At 42.0% G+C, this 20,575-nt stretch overlaps 1 protein-coding gene and 1 long non-coding RNA gene across 22 annotated transcripts in view; both read left to right on the forward strand.

Annotated features, from left to right (window-relative positions):
• Window positions 1-20,575, forward strand: part of TNRC6C (trinucleotide repeat containing adaptor 6C) — a 599,421-nt gene that overhangs the window by 212,916 nt on the left and 365,930 nt on the right. The window lies entirely within an intron of this gene.
• On the forward strand, window positions 10,753-11,968 carry LOC144586908 (uncharacterized). The gene is made up of 2 exons (XR_013542006.1): window positions 10,753-10,787; window positions 11,924-11,968. It is a non-coding gene; the product is annotated as an uncharacterized LOC144586908 (long non-coding RNA).

Below are 20,575 nucleotides of genomic sequence, written 5' to 3' on the forward strand. Positions count from 1 at the left end.
TGATCACCACCAATACAATTTTTCTCTGCTCTCCGTTAATTCCTTCTCCAGAGCTCATAGCAGCTACAGTACCACTACATCCTGTGGCAACAAGTTCTGCAATCAGTCTATGTGACATCTCCCTATCCTCCTCACACTAGTGGCAATCCATTTCTCTGAGTGATCCTCAGCCCCTCCCAGCATGAAAAAAGAAAAGCCACCTCCAGACCCCACATGTTTTCTATCACATCCCGTCTTTGTTTTGCATTTTCTAAATTACAAAGCATTTCTCTTTGCTCCTGGGGAAAGTGTCCCAAATGACCCCAGGATCATTTAGGGTGCTCTTTCCTTTACCAACATTTGGGCTGCCCTTTCCCTGCTATATTATCTCTTCCCCATAACTTCAAATGGGGCAACCGGCACTTCCTGAGCTATATTGAAGTGATCATCCCTGGCTGTCCTATGTTTTGACCCACTCCCTCTAGTCCTTATTCTGGGATTTCGTTACATCATTGTGGCTGGATGCTGAGTTGATGTTTTCACCGAGCTGCCCGAAGCTTACAAGGGAAAAGGAGGGTAGCCAGTACTCAAGAATTTTTCTCATTCTTGATGTCTTGACAAGCTGAGGCATCCCACTGAAAAAAAAAGGTTCAGTCCATGCAGCCCTTTGTTGATATTTTTAAATCAGCACATTAGCAAAAATGCAAAGAAAAAATTTAAGAGCCCTTGTATTTTGAAAAAATTTAAGAGCCCTTGTATTTCTCTAAAATGCAAGGTCCTTTTAATACAAAGTACAAGAGCCAGAATCTTGTTGGATTGTGTGATTGTGCAAGGATAATCACATAAGCATTCCACTCATTCTGGCAGGGTCCACTTTGCAATGCCTGATCTTATATAACTCATGAAATTGGCTATACAAAAGGTTGTGTGACTGGTTGCACAATGAGAGCCTGTGGGAGCAGGAAACTACTTGTACAGTCACTTTTATACTGTACTTTGAATATGATACTGGCCATGTGTGTGTGCGTACGTGAGCATGTAAAACATATATTTTATCAAGGGGAAAACTTCACATCTGCCATTGTTTTTTACAAAATAGTCCCAGAAGGTGAAAAAAATGCACAGAAACTGTAATACTTTCACTCAGCAGGGAGAAGCTCTTTTAAAAACGTGTTCTCATGAAATAAGTGAAGATTTACATCTCTAAAATCAAGTGGCGATACCTAGGTTGGGATCCTGTCTCCCTCCATGGATCCACACTCAAGAACTTGGTGGGAATGGCTAGGAGGTAAAATTGGGAGGCACTGAGAAAAGGTGAGACATAAGCAACATTTATTTTCTTGGGGATAATGATGGGCAAGGCAATACAGGTACACTGGACAAATCAATGTATTCCATGTCCTCTGTAAACCTCCAGCCCAGTATTCTTGTCAGGTCCTAATGGACAGTGAGGAAGAATGAATGTTGGGTTGTCAGAAACCCTGAGGACTCAGAAAAACCATTTCCCCCTCCCTACATCTCTGGGTGGAGCGGAAGAGATTACGACTCCTACTTGGAGCCTTGCTCTCTTTAATTTTTTAATTTACCTTGGACTCATGGGAATGCTCCAACGTATTTTTTTCCCCTTAATGCTAAAGATGTGTCCAGCCATGAAGAGCTACCGTTTTGCATTTAGTTTTGGCTTGTTCACGCTAAGATTCTTGGGTCCTTTTTAAGGAGAAAGGTTGGATAGAAATATTTGAAATAAATAATTTAAATAAATAAATTCTAACAAAAAGCGAAAGGGGCCCAGCTAGCCTGCCATCTTCCTACCCTTGCTCTAGAGCAGAGGTTTCCGCCCTGAAACAACTCCCTGAAACCGCATCCAGCATAGATCATCACGATGAAGGCTTCTGGAAGCTTTAGTGCAAGGACATCTGGGGACCCCAAGGGTAGGAACTACTGCTCTGGAACTTTATCAGGTCCAGGACCACGATTCCTTTAGAATGCTGCAGCCGCATGATCGTCTTATACAACAGACAGCAAACCTTCTGAGGTTTTTTTATTTTTTGAAATTGTATTCTGGCAATAGTACAAGGTTAGATGTGTGCATGGGGGTACCTGCATTATACAGTATCTAATGGAGTCATTGAGGTGATTTATTGCTTGCAGAGGGGGCAAGAGGGAGGAAGTTTGTGTGAACTGCCTGCGCCAGGCTTATTTTAGCCATTTGAATAATGTGATGTTGCCACTAGGGTGTCTCAGCAAACGAGCTCTCATATCTCCTAGGCTTTCTGGCTCCAATAAACGCAAAGTATGAATGATGGCCTGACTTGCTCAGCCTCTGTTTTTTGCTTTTATGATTGAGAAATAGTTGTTGGAATTGTCAATAACAATAAATAAAATCATGCTGCTTTGTTATATAGAGAAGGCGGCGGGGTGGGAGGGGAGAAGCCCTATCTTTGCTGACATGCTTTTCTCGTTGACATGATCTGTGTGGCGAAACATGCAGACAGAGACACAAAATGGAAAGTGCCCAGAGAGATGGGATGCGGCTGGGCTGCGATAGTGCTACTTTTACTACATCTTTGATGTCTTGGAGCCACATACAAACCATGCTGGAATCAGAGACAGACTTTAAAAACAAAACAAAGCACAACAAAAACTCCACTTGTCTTGTATACAAGAGTCCTTCCCTGTCACCAAAGTATCTTTGCTTAAGGGGGGAAATGTGCTTTGCTTCCCATCTCTGGATGACAGGAGATGGGGTGTTGCAGGTGTGTGTATATCATTGAGGATCTTTTCCAGTTTGGTAAACCAAGACAAATTAGACTGGGAGGTGGGATGAGGGAGTGCGGCTTAAAACAAACAAACAAAAAACCCCGCTATTTTATTTCAGTTTTTGTACTTTATTTTCCCCCTCTCCCTCTAATACTGTCTTGGAAGCTTTCCTGAAGGGCTATATCTAAATGTGTTGAAGAAATGAATAGTAACAAGTAATTACCTAGGAATAATTTGTATGGGGGGAGAGGTAGTATCTCCCTCCTTGCTACTTACGGGATCCATTCGTGTAGTTCAAGATCGGGGTGGTAGAACTGGACCTCAGAGAACGCAGGGCATATGACCTCCAGGTCATTCCTTAAGGGACTGGAAGATGTCTTGCACCGATACGATAAGATAATGTATTCATATTGCTGTAAAAAGAAGCTTCTGATTTCCCCTCCTCTGGGGACAGGCAAGCACAGAAGTCAACCAGTGCCACTGAAAGTGTGAAAAACAGAGACGCACACGGGATCATGAACTTGTGACCTCTGGAGCTAATCTTGAATGAGTGTCAGAAGAGGCTCATTCAAGGTGTGCTTCACAGGTCACAAGTTCATGGTCCTGTTTCTCGTGTAAAGCTCAGCCATATAACTTAATAAACTACACAAAACTTTCTGTCTCACAAAGACTGAGGTCAAGCAAGCAAGAAATAATGACAAATACAATGGCCAAAGAGCTTCCTACTCAATTTTTTCTGCAGCCAACAAAGGTTCTTCACTTTGAGGTGTGCTGCTACGATTCCTGCTGGACCAAGGATTCTGCCCTGTCGACACTATTATTTATCAGGACAAATCCTGGTTCTTCCCCCCCCCCCTTTGTGTGTCGTCATCATCAGTCTGATCTCTGTCCTGACTATGTCAATTCCTTTTGCTTGCTTCATCTCTTACTGTTTTTGGACGTCGTGTCCAAATTATGTCATTGTGGCCCCTCTGATCTGGTGTTCCATACTGTCCCCTATCATCCACCCCCACCCTCAGGTCCAAACTTCCTCACCTTCTATATGCTGATCTCTTTCATGCACCTTGTAAACCTTATACAGTGGTGCCCCGTATAGCGATGTTAATCCGTTCCGGATTAACCATCGCTATGAGAAAACATCGCTATACGGATAGGAAAATGGCATTGGAACGCATTAAACATCGTTTAATGCATTCCAATGGCTTCTACACTCACCGTAAAGCGATGTTTCCTCATAATGGCAGCCATTTTCGCGCCTTCGGTAAGCGAGGGCAAGGCGCGAAAATGGCTGCGGCCACCGATCAGCTGGCCGCTGGCCCAAAATGGGGCCGGCGCTAGGGCAGGAGGGCGGGGGAAGGCTCCCACGCCCTCCTCCCCAGCTCACCGTTGCTTCTTCAGCCGGCTGACCGGCCGGCGATCGGCCAGGAGGGGAAAAGAAGCCTCCTTTCCCCTCCTGCCGAGCGCGCAGGGGCGTCTGTGCCAGCGATCGGCCAGGAGGGGAAAGGAAGCCTCCTTTCCCCTCCTGCCGAGCGCGCATGGGCTTCTCTGGCCGGCGATCAGCCAGGAGGGGAAAGCGATTTTTCCCCATAGGAAACAACGTTATGCAATCGCAAAAGCGATCGCAAAATCTTATTCGTTAAGTGAATTCCTCGTTAAACGGGGCACCCGTTAAGCGAGGCACCACTGTACTATGTAGATCATGAGAAACTATGGGTTTGAAATGACTGTTAAGGAAACTGAAAGAAGAAAGTACCAAAGCAGGACTGCAGTTGAATGTTAAGACAAAAATCATGGCTACAGAACAAGTACAGAACTTTAAAGTTAACAACAAAGAAATTTAAATAGAGATATATACAATAGATAGATAGCTAAATAACTAGCTAGCTAGATCTCTAACTCTATATACTGTCTCTCTGTATAGAGAGAGATTGTATACCTTGGTGGTTCAATCGTCAATCAAATGGAGAATGCAGCTAAGAAGTCAGAAGACAGCTGAGACTCAAAAGGGCAGCAATGAAGGAATTAGAAAAGATCAAGACCAAGACCAAGATCATCCACACGATTGTATTTTCGGACACCATGTATTAGTTTGAAAGTTGGACAGTAAAGAAAGCTCATATGAAAAAAAAAATGATTTGTTTGACATGTGGTGCTGCAGGACAGCTTTGTGGACACCCTGGACTGCCAGAAAGATGAACAAGTAGCTCCTAGATGAAATCAAGCCAGAACTAACTCTGGCGACAACAATGTTGAAACTGAGGCTATCCTCCTTTGAACACATCATGAGAAGGCAAGATTCTCCGGAAAAGACAATAATGCTTGAGAAAGTGGAAGGCAGAAGGAAAAGAGGGAGATTGACTGACTTCCTAAAGGAAGCTATAGGCTTGGGTCTGCAGGATCTGAGTAGGGCTGCAGAGAAAAGGACGTTTTGGAGATCACTCATTCATAGGGTCACCATATGTCAGAGGTGAATTGACAGTACATAACAACAGATGCTGGAATTTATTCTACTCATCTCCTTTAAGCTGATATGACTTTAAACTTCCAGTGGTTGAAGATCACATGTTCAGCATCCCTAGATGCCTTCATTAGCTCTGTCTCCTGGCTATATTGGCAGGTGTAGTCAGCTGTGATTCTCTTGAAACCCCCCCACCCCCAGGGGCTCTGATTCCAGCTCAGTCAACCTAGGGTTCTGAATATTTACAGCATATGTCACCAAAACAAAGCTGCCAATGTGGAGTTGTGCTTAGGAACCCAACACTACTTGTTTGAGTGTCCTGGAGGATCTAAAGTGTGGATCGTACATCGTAAGATGGGATACTCTCATTTGAACCCACTGCAGCCACATTATGGGTCTGCTGTTGATTTTCAAATGTGACTTGACACCTAGAACCCACTTCTAGCTTTGGCACAGTGTCGGTCCACCACGTGATCACAAAAGAGTTTGCAAATAAATGGTTCAACAATACCTAGTCAAAGAGTGAGCCACTTTGCCAGGTCTAGAGACCAAAACTTCCATTCCTGGGACTATCTAGGATCTCACAGACCAACAAAGATTGTGAAAAATGCAAGGAATGAAACCAGAAGTGGCTACAAACTAGAACATTGTTTTTGGGTGCTAAATAGTGGGGATCTAACATATTTACAAGGTGAATCACAAGTCCTGGAGACTTTTAGGGAATGTAATTCTTCTTCTTCTTTTAAAACTATAGAGGACTCAAGCTAAAGTCACATGTACTTTATGTTTCCTTTCAACTTCTCCACTAGCCAGGTCACGTAGGTGTAAGGCAATACAAATACTTGCATTGTTGTTCCCCACTAGGATTTGTGTTCTGAAATTCTCTTTTTTCTTTATTATCTAACTTAGTTCATTTACAGTGGGGTCTTGACTTAAGAACGGCTTGACTTAAGAACATTTTGACTTAAGAACCACTCTCATAGGAAAATATTGACTTGACTTACATACTTAGATTTGAGTTAAGAACTGAAAAAAACCACGTGGGAGGCAGGGAAAGTGCAAAATTTGAACTTTCAGTTAACTGTTGGCCAGTGAAAAGGGTGCCTGCCGGCTTCCTCACTCCTCCCAGCGTTTAGAGAGTGGATTGGGAGACAGTCTTCAGACTGCCTGGACTGTATTTTCCCTGCCTTCCCTGAACCTTTCTTGACCTAAGGAAAAAAGAAACAAAATATCCCCCTCTAGTGGTCGAAGGCGGAATAGCAGCTTCCCATTAGTTTCTATGGACGGAAAAGAGCAGATACGGATCAAATGGTTCTCAATGCATTCCTATGGGAAATGCAGATTTGACCTGAGAACTTTTTGACTTGAGAACCGCCTTCCAATACGGATTAAGTTCTCAAGTCAAGACCCCACTGTATTATGTAAGAGAGTACACCTGCAGTGGTACTGCAGAAATGTTAACTTGTGGGATGCAGCCCTTTGAGACTCAAAGTGAGCACACTTCTCCCTTTGTAAAGGAACCACATCTATGCTTCTTGCTGAAAAAAATAGGAAAGCTTGGGTTTATTACAGAAAAAACACTTGGGACAGGAAAGGTCTAACAAAGTTGGAGCTATCAGGAGCCATGATGGCCTCTTTCTTCTCTAGAACAGAGGTCCCCACCCTTGGGCCTCCAGATGTTCTTGGACTTCAGCTCCCAAAAATCCTGGCCAGCAGAGGTGGTGGTGAAGGCTTCTGGGAGGTGTAGTCCAAGAACATCTGGAGGCCCAAAGTTGGGGACCACTGCTCTAGAAAACAAAGGCAAGCTGCCTCCTCTTTGGAGGTATAAGAGGCAGATGTGAGAAAGAAGGAAGTGACACCAGCAACCTGAAGAATAGCAATCTACGGTCAAAGGAAGATCAGCACTGGTAAGAGCACATAAGGGACAGTGTAGGAAACCTCAGAAGTTCCTCTCTCTCTACTCAACCCCATACAAAGTCATGCATCTTCTTGAGTGTAAGCTGAGTTGCACTCTGTCACCACCAGTATATTAAACAGTATATTACTAGTGTTACATTTGTGAGTAGCAATGGATGAATGCTAGCCTCAATTGGCTAGGTGAAAATTTGTACACTCGAGTCTATCTTTCCTTCTTCTGCCTCCACTTTTTTTCTTTGTGTTGGTGAAAATCCCACTTCCTGCTGGCCCTTTGTGCCATTGCTAGAAGGGTAGCTCTAGGCAGAGGTAAAATCCACCTGTCTGCTACATCCCCCCCTCTTGGAAGCACACCTTGATGTGGTGGTGGGTTTCAGTGCAGCTGGACTCCATTATGAGTTTGGTAGGGTCACCCAAGGTGGAATGGTTGCAGCTGAGACACTAGACTAAGATGTAACCATCCTCTTCAAAGGTAGCAGCCACATCAGCAGATGAGAATGGACAGTTTCAGTCGTGATGATGGTGGAGAAATGTCTGGAGGGCAGCTCCTGGCCAGCAGTGGCAGCTGAAGGTGACACTGGAAGAGGATATTCTACAGACAACAGTAGTGACACTCAAGCTAACTAACTGGAGTTAGTAATGCACAGACAATGGCAATGGTAAACCACTGCTGAACATTCTTACATTTCAACCCCTATAAGGAGACAGTCCAAAACAAAACAAGAAATAATCCCCGAAAATGAGACTCCCAGGTTAGAAAGCATTTAGTCACCTACTGAGGGAGACCAAGGGAAAGTATCAGTAGCATTGTTGTTAATGCTGCAGACAAGATTAAAACGGAAAGGATGTCTAGTGGCTGATTTGCACAGAGGTGAAAGGTCTGATACTCCATAATACACATAATTGTAATATGAAGTGTGAGAAGTGTGAACCAGGTTAAACTGGAAACCACATAGCAGGAAACAGAATGTTTAAACATTGCAGTGCTTGGTGTCCGTGAACTAAATTTCTAATCAGACGACTACAAAGTGTTCTACTCTGGAAATGGCAAAGTCAAGAGAAATGGATTGACTCTAATACCGAGGCAAGATGTAGCACAGGTAGTTAGGGGTTATAATGTACTACCTTATTGAATAATATAAATCAGATATCTGGGAAAACTTATCAACATGGATATCATTCAAGTGTGTGCTCCAAGTACAGATGCTGAATATGATGAAACTGAAAAGGCAAGATTCACTGGAAAATACAATAATGCTGGGAAAAGTTGGAGGCAGCAGGAGAAGAGGAAGACTGAATACAAGATGGACTGACTCCCAGAAGGAAGTCACAGGCTTGCATTTACATGAGTTGGGCAGGGCTCTTGAGGACAGAACATTTTTCAGGTCACTCATTCATAGGATCACCATAAGTCAGAGGTGACTTGACAGCACATAACAACTACATTCCCAATACCGATGGGCTGTATCTTTGATGATAGCCATTTGTGTTTCTTCCTTTTGTGGGGGTCTCCCCTGCCTCCCGAGTTCTGAAAACACACAAATACTGTCAGGGACTTGGACAAAAACTGGGTCACAGTGTCATCAGTTTTGTCTTGCTGAGTAGGACTTCCCTCCGAAAAGGCTGATGTTGTAAAAATCCTCCTGTGAGTCTTCTCAATGGTTTTGCTTATGTGGGTCACTTGTGATTAGTGTTTCTGCTTCCACTCAGTAAATCTTTAATATGCATTTGTCTGAAAATGAGGCGTGTTTGAGAGTGTACGTTTTGGAAGAGCCTGTGTTGGCAACTTTTGTGTTTGCAACTTGGAAGACATGGGACAATACTTAAAAGTTCCAAAGGCCACCTGTGGCAGATTAATGTCGATTCTCATTTCATCCCCTGGAGAATTTTTCGCACATTTGCACCCTAAGGGGTGCATTGACATTCATAGTTTCTCCAGAGGGAAAAACATATGGAGGCTCCACAGGGACAAACTTCATGATCTGAATTAGCAATCAGTATGTGTCTCGAGGCTCAGCTGTGGAAAGACTTGCAGATAACAAGACTTCATGCTTCTGCAATTCTCATTTTAATCTGCCTGTTACTAAATATGGTTTCGCTGTCACTCAAATCTACAAAAATGTCCTAGGGAGCAGCTTACTCATCTGTTTTGCTGGTGTGCCCCATTACAGTTAGGAGACTATACTGTGGCAAGTGACCAGAGATTCAACCTCCTTCCTGCTCCTGTAGACATTAGCATAACATTATATCCTTTCCAGTTTCAAAACTGTCCTTCCCCATACAATGGAGTATAGAGACTGTTCCCCCTTATTTCCGTTTGTATTTTGTCCTGGGATGAGGAGGGTAAAAAAAGAGCAGAAGGAGCACCCCAGTAATCGTGTCACACATGTGGGGTGACACATAGAAAGCATGGGAGTACAGTGGGGATGCTAAGAAAGACCAACAGCCCTAGCTTTGTTCTATCTCCAGAGTAGAGTGGCTATTTACGTATGTGCCCCCAAAAGAGGATATGAATCACCAAAAAAAAGAAGAAAGAAAAGAAGAAGAAGAAGACAAAGGGGAGCATGGATTTTGCCTAAAGGTACAAATCCTAATTTGTATGCTCAAAGTTAGGAATAATTTCTATAATGTAAGCAAAATCACAGTATATTTCATCTGTGAGTAAACAATGGTTGAAATCCTGTTAGTTGGTGTAAGCCATAAGAGAGTAGGCCCATTGAATCAGGGGAATTGGGTGAGTCAGCTCCTTCATAAGTTCCATTCATTCAAATGGGCCTCCTCTAGTTGCAACAGTAATTTAGCACTGTAAGTGACCCCTAGAGTAGGCCCATTTGAATCAATGGAATTATGGACAAATTGACTGACCAAATCCTCACCACCACCACCAATTCAGTGGGCCTACTCAGGTGTGACTTGGTGCAGTAAGCCAGTGGTCCCCAACCTTTTTCAAACTGCGGAACAGTTGGGGGGGGTCTGGGGGGTACCCCCACTCGTGGGTGGGCATGGAGTGCTCACGGGTGGGAGGGGTGCACTCATGGGTGAGTGGGGTGCACTTGCATGCATGCACAGGTGAGTGTGGTACACTTGTGCGCACATGCGGGTGGGTGGGTCACCTGTGCATGTGGGTGGGTGAGCTGTGCATACATGTGGGCAGGGGGCAGGAGATCAGCCTGTCCTGCGAAGGGGATTGGCAGCGGGCTGTGGACCAGGGGTTGGGGACCCCTGCACTAAGCAATAGGATTTCAGCCAACAACTACGTGATTTATGTGCCTATTGAGATATATCACAAAATGAGCCATATCCCATGTCTAGAATGACGTAACATTCATTAAAAGCAGAAGCCAGCCTGCCACCATGATGTAAACAATGGCTTCTTGTGTATGTCAAAGTGCAAGTAATGAAGGATATTGTAAGAATAGGAGGCATGCTTTTCCCCTGAGGTCCATTTTGGCCCTGTGTCTGCTCTCTGGGGCTAACTATAAGTGGGCAACTGCAAGATAGCTCAGTGGTTTAAGGCAGAAGCTGAGAGTTTGATTCCCCACTGTCTCCTTGACAGGGGCTGGACTCAGCGATCCATAAGGTCAATCTAAGGTTATTATTATTAACTTTTTTCTTGTCCTTTTCAGGGCTGTTTATCTTTCAGTCGGATGCTGAAATCTGCCTGTAAGGTCTCAAGGTGCTTCTTCCTCCTATGACTTCTGCCTCACTGTCCCAACTGTGTATTTGCTCCAACTCATTTTATCACACACACACCCTATAGATTTAGGCTGTCTCCTTCCAAACCAGGAAAGTTACCCCCTCCCCCAGCAGCCAAGGAACATTTTAAATACTTTGTTTAGTTTCTGCCTATTTAAGAGAGAATGACAGCTTAACAGTGGGCGATCACCCAGGATGTGTGTGTTTGTGTGTGTGTGCATGCACATGTACATATTTCCCTGAAAATAAGACAGGGTCTTATATTAATTTTTGCTCCAAAAAAAGCAGTAGGGCTTATTTTCAGGGGATTTTGTTTTTCATGTATAACCATCTACATCTATTCAAATACAGTCATGTTATCTTCTTCTGGTTGCTGCACAATGGTGGAGAGTGGGGTTTCACTTAACTGGGGCTTATTTTTGGGGTAGGGCTTATATTATGAGCATCCTGAAAATTCATACTGGTTAGGTCTTATTTTCAGGGAAACGGTACTGTCAAGTCAATTCCAACTCTTGACAACTATCTTCAGGGTTTCCTAGGTAGAGAAACCTTAGAAGTGGTTTACCATTCCCTTCTTCTAGGGGCATCCTGGGACTGTGCAGCTTGCCCATTGGTTACGCAGGGGGGCAGTAAACCTATGAATTTTCTACAGGGTCACCATAAGTAGGAGTTGACCTGACTGCATGCAGGTTTTTTTTTAATCATTAACTGAGTAATGCCGTTCTCTCTGCAACGAGGTCTGAAGGACACTGAAACAGAGTTTGTGGGGAGCAGGCTGAGGTTTCAACAGCCTTTCTCCTCCTTAGACCAAGCATCTGCAGACCTGCCACCACTACTGCATACAGATTACTCCCCCTGGATACGGCACTTCAGCAAATACAGAATTAGCCCTGGCTAAGTAATCTTGTTAGCATGATTCAGTGTTAAATGGATCTCGATTAAATGGAGCTTTATATCGTCCCAGCTGGAGATGATAAGCCTCTGAGAGAAAATGGCAGGAGAGCAAAAGAAATTGCTTTACTTTAGACAGGGGACATTTAACCCCATCTAACACTTTCCATTTCCCCTCTCTTCTGGCTTCATATCACTGTCCCTTTCTAATTCTTCTGCCCATAGATCCAGTTCCCTGATATACTGCAAAGACAACAAGCTTAGAGATACCAAAGGGACCCATCTGTCCAATACCTCCAAAGTACAAAGGAAACACGTACTTTCACTAAGCCTGTCCTCGGAAGCCTGTTGAGGCTGGTAATGGGTGTGTTCTCAGCTTGGCCTGTCTGGGAGCCGCTCTTAAGAGGTGGGCTTGTCAAACTGCATCCAAGATGAACTCTACTAATACCAGTTTGCAGCTGATCACTCTTTTTTTCTGTGTATGCCTAAGAGCCTGTCCCCCAGTTACTTACTTGTGGAGTTTTGTTTTGCTGGATATACTGACAACAGTATGTTTTTTTAAATCCCCCTTCTCCTCCCCACAGGAAGGGGAAGATGTGATTTTGATGATGCATTTTTCATATAAACTGCACTTTGGGCACTAATGTAGTAGATCTTTTCATAGCACTGAAGAGGCTCCAACCCACAAACAAAAACACTCAGTGATCAGCATTCTCATGAAATGTTCATCCTGAGCAGGCAATGTCTTGCTGGCTGAGCTCTTCGGCTTACAGAATCTGCTCAGGCCACTGCCATCTAAGCACCTGTATCTTATCTTTAGAAAGAATGTTTCAGGTTTGTTTCCATACTAAACACAGAAGGATCTTGCTCCCAATCCCAAGGAATGGGACTTAAATGAAGTGTCTGTGAACTCTTGCTTTATATGTTTCTCCTCGTATATTCTTGAATCAGAACCCACACACAGTGCCTTTGGAGAAGCAGCATTAGGCACCAGGTTTTTGGATTAACGGAATAGAGCTACCGATAATGAACTACCCCCCTCATATTTTTCCATAAACTGGACATAAGAAGGGTACATTTCAAAACTGATGTAACAACTGAGAACTAATCTATTCAAATTAGCAAAATGAGTGGCATCTTTTTTTTTTATTTTTGGCATTTTGACAGGAGTATTTCAAGTTTTATGTCACTATCCTTCCTGGTTCTTTTCTTTCTTCTTTTTAAAAGAAGTAACAGAAGGTAACAGGGAATGCAATGAGTTAGGTTAATAATAAGTAATACAGTAACTAGAAATTATCTTCTAAGTGCTGCAATGAGTATGGAAAGACATTACTTTTACAAAGCAACTTTCTACTCAGTACTGGGAGCTCTCCTTTGGAAGCATTCCTCCTTTACGGACTGATACACTGTGCTTGCTTCATCTTAGCCAAATACACTGTTTCCCTTTATCTTTTAAAACTCAAGCATCTTTTCATTACCTCTTTGGGAAGCCCAAATGTTGTCTTAATTTTCATGTTGTCCTAAATAGATTTCCCTGGGATTTATCCAGTCACATGTCTGGGATTATATTTTGGATTATATTCCTGAGTATATTTAGCTGAGAGTAACTCTCTACCAAATCTGTAGGATGAACATCTGAATAGACATGTTTAGGATTGCACATCTCTCTCCTAAACCTATCTGAGCACCTTTTGAGGGCAATGGGGATGATGAAAGCACAGACAGTCATTTTGTGATTTGAGGATAGAAGATGGCCTGTACACAAGGCCTTCAGAGAAGCTACAAGTGGAATGGCTTTACCAAACAGAGAGCTTTCTTTACAGAGAGGAAGTCTGAGAAGGCTAGAATATTTGGTGGGGATCTCTCTCCCCACCCACCCCCCTTTTTTTTAACACCAGTTCCCAGAATTCTCCAAGAATTCCCTATGTAGAGTGTTGGGAGTTTCAGTCCACAGACTCACATGTATAAAAAACTACATTTCACTCACCTGGACCAAGGCCTAACTCCAAGGCTTTTACCTTTCTTACTGTTCATCAGAAAAGGAAGGTATTATGGTACTTCCTGGGTGTTGTAGTCTCACTGCTCTATAGAGGGTACCTCCTGAAGAACTACAACAACCAGAAAATACCAGGATAGCTCTCCCTGACCCTCATTTACAACAGGAAGCAAAGCTGGAGCTAGGCCATGTAGCCTCAGAGCTAGGCCCTGATACAGGTGAGAGAAATATATATGTCTATAGGTGTGCATTTGTGAGCTGGATCTCAAAGAATTCTGCCTGGAAAATTCTTAGAAACTCTTTAAAAAGACACCTGAATGACACAACCCAAGTATATGGTCAGTTTGTTTCTTTTCCTGTTGCTAGGCCCAACTACTATCGATGCTATAGGATTTACATAAATCTTGACTTTCCATTTAACAATTTATTTTATATGTCCTCGCTCCAGCAAAGGCATACTGGTCAATTTCTTTCTTTCTTTCTTTCTTTCTTTCTTTCTTTCTTTCTTTCTTTCTTTCTTTCTTTCTTTCTTTCTTTCTTTCTTTCTTTCTTTCTTTCTTTCTTTCTTTCTTTCTTTCTTTCTTTCTTTCTTTCTTTCTTTCTTTCTTTCTTTCTTTCTTTCTTTCTGTCCTTGCTACATTTGTACAACGATTATTCTTTATATGAAAACATACCTATTCCTCCTCAATATCTCAGTCTTTTGGAAACTGGGCACATATCATAAAACCTCTTACGGAGTTGAAGGCCACGGATCTTCTTCTCCCCACCCCCAATTGCATTGACAGGAAAATGATAAACATGCAATTATTTGAATTTATCCCTAAATATCCCATTTAAGGTAGATTTACATGCTTATGAAATTTCACTGATGGCAATTCCTGCCACTGAGAGAGAGCAATCCATGTTAACAATGGCTGCAAATAGATGAGAAATGATATAATCTATTGGAAATTTCCTTCATTATCCCTCTAATCAAGCCCTCTATTGGGCTCCTTTCAAAAAGCTGCTGGAGAAAAAGAAAATGTTCAAGTAAACCCGATGCCGGAGATAATTAATTAACTCGCCATCATCATCGCTCACAGGCAGACTCTATATAAGACAGAGGATGTGTCCTTCTCAATTACCAAGCAGTGGTTTACCATTGTGCTTGGAACAGCTTGCAAAATGGGAGGGGAATAAATCACTTTGCTAAATCTCAGGCTTTGTAGTGATCAATGCCTACGGTCCTGGTTGTTTTCTTTTGCTTGTATTCTCCTAGATTTCATGCCATAGGTCAAAATATTTTTTTTAAAAAACAACTAAGTTCAAAGAAAAGACAGAGACATTAAAAGCATGGTTAAATAGAGGCAGGCAAGGGTTGAGTCTCCTATACAGTTCATTTCCATCAGCAGGTCTGTCAGTATAAAAGGTGAGACCATATTTGCGTGATGGATCTGCTGCTGCTACAAGCAGAGCTGCCAACATCCTTCAAAGTACCACCATTGGCACACATGATGTTCCTAGTAGTTCTTCTTCTGTCTTCCCTATTATAGCTCAGTTTCGCTAACCTCCAGTTCCCATCACTCCCAGCTACTACAGGGGGTTTCTCTCTATGCCCCCCATTGATGGTTTCCTCATGCACACCAGCCTCATCTGTGATGTCCAAATGACCACAGAAAAGCAATTAGGAGCCCTGTAGCACCTTAAAACCTGCAGCCCACTTCTACCGATAATCCAGAAATGGTCATACAAAATAAAACATATAGATTAGAATCTTATCAGGGTTTGTGCATGACTGACCCAGCTGGCCACCGTTAATAACCGCTAATTGATGAGGTGCACAGGACACATCAGTTGTGCAAAGGGCCAGGTATATGATCAAGACACCCCATGGCACTCCACTAACTAGCTGTAATTAGCCACAGATTGCACAGGTAACACAGATATCATGCAAACAGCAAAAGGGTTCTGGCTTTTTGTACGGTGCCATAAGAAACTTTGGGCAGAATCCTATTGGTTGGTTACACCAGTTTTAAATGCAGTAGTGTTAATTGCATAGATGAAGTGCTGTTAGTTAACCATTTTACAGTTGTTGCTAGTTAACAAGTCATGACATGGTGCACCGTGTGGCATACAAACAAGAACTCATTAACTAGTGGTAATTTGCTGCTGCCATTTTCTGCATTGCACTTACGCCAATGTAACCAACCAATAGATTTCTGGCCTTGGCTTGTCATACTGCAAGAGGCTGACATGGCTACATCACCACCTTCAAAATTACTGTGCTGTTATACTTGGATTAGGCCCAATAAGATTGAAAAGCACATATGTCTCATCTTTTAAACTGTGTACTGAATTATACTCAGTTTAAGCTTTCTGCCCCTTACATTAAGTGTTCCAAATACTTTCACAGTCTTGAGCCTTTCATTAAATACAAGTTCTTCTCCCATACAATCTGTTGGTCTTAAATGTTACGTATTTCAACTTCCTTCTAAGATAACAGAAGGAAATAAGTAGCTCCATTGAAAACTTGGTATTTATGGCTGTGTATGATTCCTCCCTCCTCATTCCCCCCTCGCCTTGATTTCTTCTTGTTTCAGATACATATTGTTCTTCCCCACAAGAAAATGGCTCTTTTTCTCCTGGCTAGCTTTAATGATAAATAATATCTAATGTTGTCACTATGCTCCAGGCTAATATCTAATAACTCCAAATCTTATCTAGTTCCCTAGAGCTGACGACAACATTCATATCAAAATTGTGTTTGATGAACTTCCCTTCTTTCTTTGGGAAATACCCATAAGCAATTTATCATTTTCTTCTCCATCAGTGCCTGCAAATTATCTTGGGATCATGACCAGCGTCTATACCTGTTATCAAGTCAAGCTGGGCTGTTTTGTTGCTGCTGCTGCTCTTGATCATATACGAAGGTCTTTTAATTGGTGATACAAACATCAAGTCACCCAGTAGACCCTGGCATTGCTCAGGGGCATTGTCAGGTGGAAGATCATTTCTTTTATTGATTTAAAAGAATGATATACTTCTGGTCATAAAAAAGGGGGATTCTAGAACAACAACGATAACTAACGTACAATTTAAATGGAAGGTCTCTGCTGGAAGATAAGCCCAAAGCCAAGAGGGAAAGTGCCACCAGAGAGTCGGGACCACCCTAGGGCTCCTTGCCAGAAGCAGCAGTTAATTGCAATGGCATTAGTCCTGCAAGCCCTAAAGACTCCTAAGCTAATGGGGATCATTTAAGATGCTGAAATTCTGGATACAGATACGATGCTCAGCGGGGCTGATTGCATGCATATGGAGCCAAACAGAAAAGAAATTGACCAGGATGGAGGGAAAGTGATTTGTTTGTAATCAGATAGGAAGGCAAGGGCAAATAGAGTGTTCTTTAGGAGGTAAGACGTGATGGAGAATAAGAAATATGGTGCCCTTTAAATGTTAGCAAACTGCAATTCCCCTCAGTCTTGCCCTGATGGCTGCTGGGAAACTTTATTTTCCAAACAGGAAGTTAAGCCTGTCCAAGGCATGAAGCCTGCCAGCAGAAGCCTGTCTTCTTTTCAGGTGAGTAGAATTTAGGCGTCTCTAAAATCTTGAGTTTGGTAGGTGGAACCTCCGGAAAGGAGAATTGTGGTATTTTTGTAGCCAAAATGCACATCCCTACTGCGGTGTGGTCTTTTTGCAGGGAGGCTGAAACTGCCTGAGCAAGGAAAAAGTCTGCAGTTGTGGATGGAACCTGATTTACTGGAGATTGGCTCTGTACACCATTCCAGTTAAGCATCCTCTATAGATGGGAGTGCTGCGAAGCTGTTTTTATCGTCCTTTGTTTTGTTTGTACAATGCACAAAAGCAAGTTGAGCTGCTTTTCGGTGTGTACAGTGTGTTGGCTAATGCTTTTTCAACACCTCCTAAAAAAATGGGGATAGTTTGTACAGCAAAGAGACGAGGTGACCATTAGAGATGGGATATTTGCGTTTGTCTCCCATGGGAGATGAATATGAATATTGCTGTCACAGGTGGGCGGGCTGATTGGACCCTTCTCCCCAGAGCCAGGCTGTCCACTTACTGCTTGAGGCACAGCATGTGCAGCCCATCATCATTCACACCACACCAGTTGCAGAAGTAGCTCGGACGGGACTTCCCCACTTCCCTGCACTGTTGACCAGTCTGGTGGGGAGGTGAGATGACGTGTCTATGTATCTATACATACGTTTTTGGTGTAACTGATTTATAATACATACCTGTATTCTAATTCTAAATTGATCTTAGGCTTTCAATGATCAAATATTAATTTACATTCTATTTCTAAGCCAATCATAAAATTTATGCAAACAATCTTCATGATTCATCTTTCTTGTTGAGTCTAGCTATTCTGATAGTTTATCCATCTCCGCCGTATCCAGGATTTTTGCTATTAACTCATCTTGAGATGGATTCTCTGGGTCTTTCCAGTGTTTAGCAAAAAGAATCCTTGCAGCTATCAAGATATGGATAACTAAATATTTTTATATTAGGTCTGTTGAATCCGGGATTATATTTAGTAGAAAAAATTTGGGGGTTACAGTTATCAGAATCTCTAAAACTTCATGCAAAAGCATTTCAACCCTTTCCCAATATTTTTGGGCTTTCCCACATGACCACCACATATGATAAAAAGAACCTTCCTTTTGTTTACATCTCCAACAGAGATTTGAACTTTTAACATCCATTTTGGCTAATGTTGTGGGAGTTATATACCATCTATAAAACATTTTATATATTTTTTCCTTTAAAATCTACTGACTTAGTGAGTTTTATATTGTTTTCCCACATTTTATTTATTTATTTATTTATTTATTTATTTATTTATTTATTTATTTTATTTGTATCCCGCCTATCTGGTCAATCGAGGACCACTCCAGGCGGCTAGAACATTTGTTCCCACTCATCCAAACTTATATTGTGCCCAATATTTTGTGCCCACCTTATCATACATTCTTTAACCACTTCATCCTGGGTATCAAAATATAATAAAAATTATATAATGCTTTAATATGCTTGTCTTTGTTATCCAGGAGAACTCTGTCAGAGGGTTTTGCCTACATAAAAATTTTGCTGCTTATCTTTACCATATCTTGAAATCAACTGAGAGTGTGACCACCAATCTGTATAAAATCCCCATGTCATTAGTTCATCTTTGTTTTTTAATGTCCCATCTGGTTTTAGTGTTTCTCTATACCTTCAGATTTTCTTGTTTTTTCTGGAGGCGGGGCTTTGTTGCGGTGCTGCCAGTAGCTCCAGAGAAGAGCTCTCTCTGGAAAAACTGGAACCGTCCTGTCTGGGATCCCCTTTTTGAAATGGGGATCAAAGGAGAGTCTAGGAGAAGTCTCTCTGAAGCAGATGGTGAGCAGCAGAAGGAGAAGATAGAGATGCAAACCCGGACTTCTTCCCTCTGAAGAAATCACCCAGCACGGATTGGAGCGGGAGCCATATTTGGCACGGAGCCGTGAGTAACCCTTTATCGGGGAGAGGAGAACAACCAATATAAGCTTAAAATATATAACAACTAAGTAAGCTGAAGCCTTTGATTTATGAAACAGCCCCATTAAGCTGAAAATAATAATGAAAATATTTGGCTGAAAGAAGAAAAGCAACGGCAAGCCTATCTTATCAGTCTGCCTCAAAAGCGAAACTAACTTTCCTCCCCAAGTGAACTCTTAATATAGCAGACTGATTTCAAAGCCAAGAGAGTGAGACGAAAAAATAAATCTTATGTTTCTGGAAAAGAATTCCAGACGGTTCTAATGCCATCGGACAGGATTTAAGAGACTTGAGTTTCGTGAATGCAGTTTGGCTGGGATATATTTCTCTTTGCCTTTTCCTGGACTTTGTGAATTGTTAATAACAGAATCTGGTTGTTTTCTGGAGAAGAAAGAAGGAGCTGACGTGGTCGACTGGAACTGAGGAGCATCAAGGGGTTAATGGAAAGATCATAAGACGAGCTTCAAGGACAATTATTGGACAGTTTGAGACTCTGATTGTTGTTTTGTTTGCTGGACTGCGTGTGAGACTGATAACAGAAGCTTGCTAAATAAAAAAAAGGAAAATATTTTCTTGTTTTTTTCTCAGGTTTGGAAGAGAAAATGCCTCGATTGTCATTAGCCACCACTGTATTTTGACATACATCTGTCTCTGAATTTTAGTCCAAGACCATAATAAAGATTTTCTCCAAATATTGTTATTGAATTGTTTAAATCATCCACTCTACTGTACTGTACTTTGGCTCTTGTAACTTTCGTTAATGTCCGGGAGAAAGAATAACAAGGAGGGATGGTTTCTTAACCCTGCTCTGCGGGCTTTTTCTTTAATCACATCAGAGCATTTCACAATTTAAAATTATAGATTTATATGAAACATAAGTAAAATTTAAAACCAAATTAAAATTTTAAGATAATTGGACTATTTCTGACCAGAGTGAGGCTATTTTTTACCTGAGTGAGCTGCCACCTCGGAAGAGATGCGCTACTCTGTTTCACTTTCTAAAAGATGTGCTTTTTTGAAAGGGCCAGCTATTTATGTATCTAATTTATGCATCAGTCTGTGTTCTTAAAAAAAAACCTTGCTGAAAACATTAGTACACTTCTGTACAGTTTCCCCTAATATATGCATTTTTTCCAACAATTTGCCGTTTCCCTCTCAGTGTTAATGCCTGCTAATTGCCTTTGGCTCCTGACCAGCATTTACCTGTTTTAGTAAGGTACACATTTGGTTTTCCTACTCTCCTAGTGATCATTTGGTACACAGTTTTCCCTAATGAACTTTTTGCATTAGTAACTGCATCACAATAGTTGGGGAAACGTAAATGCTGCATTCATACATTAGGATAATAGTATTCATACATTAGTTCAAGA

The sequence above is a fragment of the Pogona vitticeps genome, chromosome 2 (genome assembly GCF_051106095.1).
Source record: "Pogona vitticeps strain Pit_001003342236 chromosome 2, PviZW2.1, whole genome shotgun sequence".
NCBI lineage: Eukaryota > Metazoa > Chordata > Lepidosauria > Squamata > Agamidae > Pogona > Pogona vitticeps.